Consider the following 6,617-nt stretch of genomic DNA (forward strand, 5'->3'; position numbering starts at 1 on the left):
CTCTTTTAAGGGTGCAAATTAAAGCGCAGCCAGGCGGGCGCTCTGTATCCGCGCCCGTAGCCGCGCACGCGAACCGACGCAAGCTTGTCACAGCGCACAAGCGATGGACAACGCAATGACGGTGCAGATTGAGAGAGCTACGGGCGTCAAGACATCGCGCTGCCAATGAGAGAAAGAAGACAACGAAGGCGATCGGCAAGCCCTTGCAAAAAAGTTGTGCATGGATTTCACGACTGTATTGCGCTTAGTATTATACTGACAGAAGAACATGGAAGAACGAACATAAAAGAACAAGAAATGGGTGTATACGTAGCGCAAGCTATGCCAACTGGTTTATTACCATACAATCATGAATGTCCACCAACTAGCCCCATTCATTGCTATACTAATCATGCACGACACTGAACTGCATTAAAACAGAACATCGAACGTTACTAAGACCCTGTAGAAACGCAACAGAATTTTTATAACAACTTTTGTGAGGCGCTTTTCTTTTTCGAGTCAGTAAAGCTTTCAGCGGGCCTTCAACTGTGAAATATATGGCCGCGTGGTTCTCCGAAGAGGTCGTATAATAAAAATGTTCATTGCTCGGCTAGATTATGTCGGAGAAGGGCTGCAGGAAGCTTCTTTACCTTAACCACTAAAGACGAATAATTGGAATAGATAATTAACGCAAAGTCGGTGACAATGCCGATGAGTGCGCCGATTCAGCCTGCCAATCCGGGCACTTGTACAAATCGTAGCAATTACGTCACCGTACTTCACATTCCTTTAATGGAGTATATTCGGTTCTGATAAAAACGGTTTATTGCGAAAGGAACCCAAATGGAAAAAAAAACCGTTACTCGACGACTTGAGGGGTCCTTCGTCACCCCTTTTGGCAAAGTCGCGGACGTATAGCAACGACAGAACAAAATTTTTTTTAATGAAAATAAAAATATGAACGAGACGAAAAATTCGCTCAGTAATCATTGGAGTTCGTGCCACTTATACGTACTGAACCAAAACAAGGTGCATTAGGAAGAAACCTACACGACGAAGTCTGTTCATAATAGACTTGTGTTCTTCGTAATGGGCGAATACTTATTCGATGCGTAATCTCAGCAGGCGCGGTGAATTTCGTGGTCTGCGACGCCTGTCTCTATTTCTTACGTGAACCTGGGTAACTCAAGGAGGAGGAGGAGGAAAAAACTTTATTTAAGGCTAACACTAAGGCCCAGTAAAGTAGAGCGCTTGCTCCGCTATAGAATGCCCTTCGTTGATCCGCCGAGTCCGAGTGAAGCCAAGCACTTCAGGAAGGAGGGTAAGGGGAAGGAAAATAGGGAGAGGTAATGGCAGTGTTACGTGAGTACAGAATGTGTTCTGCACCTGCCCTTATCTCCGGACAGTTGGGGCAGTGAGCTGTACTACGCCAACCGAAGTTGTAGAGCAGTAGTGGCGTGAGAAAAGTGTGCGAAGAACTTTGCGAAGTACAAAGAACGCCGGGACGTCCAGACTAGCAATTTATGATCCCGCGACGCGCGGTGCTTTAGGCGAGCATTGTAATAAGAGCAGGGGATGGTGATCTTCGGTTGCAACACTAGAACGACACAGCAAACTCTCTTTCGAGCTCTGAACGTTCCACGCCCTGAAATGTTGCACATAGCACTTGCATCTTGTACCAATGAAATTATGCGCACACCGCCACACGACTCTGCATCCTGTAACGGAATGGACGGACCGAGAAAACCCTGTACCGAGCTGCCGCAGTAAAACTCGAGTTGAATTTCAGTACAACGCCATGGGATGGAGGTTTCTTGATGGTGATATGAGACGGCAAGCTGAATTTTAGCGAGCAATTTTTGTTTGTTTATTTGTAAGTAAATTAAACGTGTAGACAGTTCCATTTTTCCTATAGACTCTATCCCCTGTCTTTGCCGGCCGCCTTCTAACTTCACCGCCACTGCTGATTGCCATTCAGGTATTAGCAGAGGCACTTAGTAGCAGTGCGGTAATAAGCGAATTTCCTTTTCTTCATTTTATGCAAGAAGTAAACAACAACTACCACTACAATGTTTAAGGGCATTAATGCATTATAGAAACATGCTGAATTTGGGCACAGGCCATACAGTATGGCAAAAGCGCCTATATAAGAAAGGGAGCACCACATATTTCCGATTAAGCATCGACAATTTCCCTCGTTCTTGCCCTTAATAATAATAATAATAATAATAATAATAATAATAATAATAATAATAATAATAATAATAATAATAATAATAATAATAATAATATCTGCGGACACCACCCATTCCTCCTGCTCTAAATTCATTTAGCCAGCAAGAACTCACAGCGAACACTGCCGTCTTCATGAAAAACAAATCTATAATTTCACGATACACATAACGTTGCGCGCTTTTCCGTTACAATGATTGCTTTATGCGGCCCCCAAAATACCAGCACGGATGTCATCACTCTGAGAGTGCGCAGCAGTCAAGACTCAGTTTTCAGAAATATAGGGGGGGCTCAAAATGTTTCGGGGCATTGTCGGACGGGTGCACAAAAAAAAACAAAAAAAACGAAAAGTGCATAGAAAAGAGTTTCCGGTATGGAGCGCCCAAAGCGGCTTGGAAACGCTGTTTCTCTGCCTCGCTTTGTATTGCCAAGCGACACGGCAGCGCGAAGCATTAGTGCAATGCTTAGCGCGTCCAGGTCCGAGCTGCAACATCGCCGCATGACTACGTGTTCGAAAACATGTCAAGGGCAATTTCTCCTTCTTTTTTCAGCTTTGAACTTTTTTATCTTCTGTCACATGCCATTAGTAGAAACATACCTGCGTGGAACAGCCATGACGTTCTTTTGGAGACGGCGCCGAAGTAGCGTGGAGTCCGGCTTCACCGTGAGTCAGGACACTTCCGGTAGTTTGTTGCCCATATGTCAGGGATGCTGCATCCACGGGGATAAGCCTCTGCGCACACTAATACCGACCCGTGGATGTCTGACGCAACTGTACGCTCTCGGCGCATGGGGTCCTCGAATAGCGCGACACGCGAGCATCAGCGACCGGCAATGGAAGCCGTCCCTGCGACGTCTGCCGATAAACTGCCGTCTGGACGCCGCGCCGGACGAGTACCCGCCGTAGAATCCAGACGAGAATCCAGACGGCTGTATTCGGGCCGCATCGTCACGATCTGAAAAACATGAGTAGCCGTTTGAACGTGTGACGCAGGGACCCGGGCCGACAGCGATAACGGCGCATTCGATCGCCAGTAACTTGCGTCTTCACCCGCCTCATCGCTGCTTGCGTGCCGGCTATCCCGGATCAGTCAAGCACGCGAGAAAATTCTTTCTTTTTTTTTTTCAGACTGTTCTGAAACCACGTTTCAAGTTCCGGGCATACATGTAGCAGGTGTTGATAGGCAAGGGTATAATAATCAAGCCCACTCCCGATAGCTTATGTAGTTATTTGACTGTAGCACCACTATTGTGTGCGAAAATGAAATTTCGCTTGGATGTGTCGTTGCCAATCGCCTGCTTATAGTTCTGAAAATTACAAATATATATTAAAGAAGAGCCATAGATCTGGAACTCTTTCGTGCATCTAGCTTTCGTTTCGAAGCTGGGAAAGTAGCGCTTTATCGTTATTTTCGGTATCCATAGGTGACACGAGAATTAGCACACTCACATGCTTCCTTTCACTCACCATGTCGGCGTTCTGAGACATCGGGCATGTGGGAAATTTCCGAACAGCTATGAAAAGTACCGGCCTAACGAGGTCACATAGTTCGAGAACTGGATCCTAGCCAAGGGCTGACATCAAAGATACACTTCCACACACTATGGAGCTTCACATACGAAGCTTCCATAGTGATCCACACTTAGCTCAAAAGCACAGAAGCTTGGTTGAGTGTGTACGTTCAGTTTAAAGTCAACGCTGGTCCTCTCCTTTCTTTACCACGTGTCTTCGTTCTTTTTTTCCCCTGTGCATCCATACTATATGCATAGTTCTCATCTTACTCACTGGGTCAAATAGGCTCACGGCGAACATTTAAATATGATATTGTGTCTCTCTATCTATGAACTAGCATCTTTAATATCGTAATCCTTCCGCTTTCGAAATGCGTGCTCAGTGTTAACAGAGTGTAAACATTATCGTGCCTGATTTTGACAGCGCGACGGGAACGTTGCCAAGGAGAGTAACTGACAGGATATGGCCCGAACAGCGAATGTCCTGTCGGTTCCGCCCTTCTTGGCCATCGATTGTCCTGTCGCACTGCATAACTCAGCGATGCAGCCACACGGCTCGTCGATGAAACCACACGAACTCCTCCACCTGCTCATTAGTTTGCGATGCATTTAACCGTACGTACACCTTCAAGCACATTCCCGCCTCGTAATATGTTACCGGATGAGAATTTCCAGTGAATTATCTAAACAAATTCAAAATCTAAGCAAATATAACTAAAAAGGAGAGAAACAAAATAAAGTACGGTAAAACATGTTACCGGCACGGAGCCCTGCACCTGCGGTACTTCATAGGTCAGGAATAAGTGTCCTCATGCCACGGCACGATCGAAGGCTATGCGTTCGCTTCATATATTGCAGGAATAAAAGTATAAAATAATGTAGCAAGACCTCAAAAAAAAAAAAAAACTCTCTTCAGAAATGGACTAGTATTTACTTCACTTGTAACACCTCAGGAACCCTTTCCAGAAATGAAGTAGCATTTACGCCGTACGAAACCCTTAAAAAGCTTGTAGTATGGAAGCAATAATCACTCCGATTTGAACACTTAGAAGCTCCTTCAAGAAATGAAGCAATATCCACTCCAATTAGGGTATCTAAAAACCCCTTCCGCAAATGAAGTAATATTCAATCCAATTTGAATACCTAAAAAAACTCAAGAAATGAAGTAAAACTTCCTCATATTTGAACACCATAAGAACTCTTGTGAAAGGTGGAGTGAACTAAACTCCATGAGAATGGAGTATGTTGAACTCTCATTCGGGAATGCGCAAGGCGACGAGGCACTTACTCCCATCTGGGATTATTTCTGTTTAGTGCGTACGGCAATGACTACATTTGTCAATTGAGACACCTGAACTCCGTACGCATCTGCGACTAATCGCTTTGACCATTTAGGTCGCTCCATAGTGAGCAGGTCAAATGTAATTCTGCGTTTTACGTACCAAAATTATGATCTTGTAATACGAGGCACGCCGTAGTGGGGGCTCCGAATTGATTTTGAACCTTGCACACTTAAAAAAAATGAAGGTGGTATAGTAGTTATGCACTACCTGGTGTTATGCTATTTGCTACCTTGGTATAACTGCAGTGGGTAACGGTAGAGTTATTAACATTTCTGTCTAAACAAAGTAGTCATCTGTTGCTAATAGGCCTCAGGTACCGATTACAAACGCAGTTAGCAGTACCGGATTCAAAGTTTCTCTTCTATTACACATTCGCATATATTGGACACACTCTGGAATACGCCACAGCCGGTCAGATATACGTAGCAGAGGTGAGAACCTTTGCATCAGAGGGTGCTGACTGCGTTTGGAATTGGTAGCTGAGCACCATTACTAACAGCGACTACCTTGTTTAATAGTAATGTTACTGCTATATCATTACCAACTGCAGTTATACTGAGGTAACAGATGGTGTGACACTACGTAGTTACTACTATTACCTTCTTTTAATTTCTTTTTGTAAGAGTGTGAGTTACATTAAAGAGCACCTACATCTAAGTACACGATTATTTTTTGCATTCCACCGTCGTCGATGTAGGGCCAGAGGGTGTGAGCAGATTAGACATTGCAATCGCGCAGTATTGTAGAAAATAAATTCCCCTATTTGAGTCCTGCCTTTGAGTCCTACTGTGAAGGGGCCAGCCGATAAATTTATCTCAAAAGACACAAATGCAAAGAGCATATTAAACTAAATTAAGTAAGTTGAAAAAGACGTATACGAGCCGAAGTCGGTCCCGGCCCCTTGCCTAACCTCAACGCATAAAGGTCCTGACAATCGCGTACATCGACTTCGCTGAGCGAGATCATCTCGTCGTAAAGCTCTGGTAGATCAAGCGCGTCGGTGGCCTGGCCGAGCCAGAACGCATCTCGTAGCCAGTGGCCGGCTATGTTAGCCGCTCTCGGCAGACAACGGACGCGCTAAATCACTCAAATTGCTCTGATACCTCCAGTGCCTCTCGTTGTGAGGCCGTATAATAAATCTGTTTCCCAGTGCGTGCGTCAAGCAAAGCTCTACCACGCTATCCGTTATAAAGAGATTGCCCCCGATTTCGCGTTTCTTTCTTTCTCTTTTATCTTCTCCGTGACCCTCGTTATCTCACACCGTGGCGAACGACGATCCAGACTAAAAGGGGTAATGTTAATCACCAGGTGGAGGCAGGAAAAGAAAGAAAAAACGCGTATGAGAGATAAGCGAGAATTAAGCACCGCGCAGCAACCACGGCACAGACATCAGTCTGCGGTCGCTTTTCGGAGATAATGACCGGCGCCGGTGTGCCGGGTATGCCACCGCGCACGGGCCAAGCCTCACGTGCGAAGCAGCAGCAGCAGCAGCAGCAGCAGCAAATCGCGAAATCATCAAACAGTAAAGTAGTGCGCGGAGCAATCCAC

At 45.4% G+C, this 6,617-nt stretch overlaps 1 protein-coding gene and 1 long non-coding RNA gene across 2 annotated transcripts in view; one reads left to right on the forward strand and one right to left on the reverse strand.

The window, feature by feature from the left end:
• The window catches only part of LOC135901909 (uncharacterized), an 85,387-nt gene extending 82,334 nt beyond the window's left edge, over window positions 1-3,053 (reverse strand). Inside the window, exon 1 of the long non-coding RNA XR_010564303.1 lies at window positions 2,813-3,053. This is a non-coding gene — a long non-coding RNA (uncharacterized lncRNA). The remainder of the gene's footprint in view (window positions 1-2,812) is intronic.
• The window catches only part of LOC135901905 (uncharacterized), a 261,657-nt gene that overhangs the window by 21,009 nt on the left and 234,031 nt on the right, over window positions 1-6,617 (forward strand). The window lies entirely within an intron of this gene.

The sequence above is a fragment of the Dermacentor albipictus genome, chromosome 9, assembly GCF_038994185.2.
Source record: "Dermacentor albipictus isolate Rhodes 1998 colony chromosome 9, USDA_Dalb.pri_finalv2, whole genome shotgun sequence".
Taxonomy (NCBI): domain Eukaryota; kingdom Metazoa; phylum Arthropoda; class Arachnida; order Ixodida; family Ixodidae; genus Dermacentor; species Dermacentor albipictus.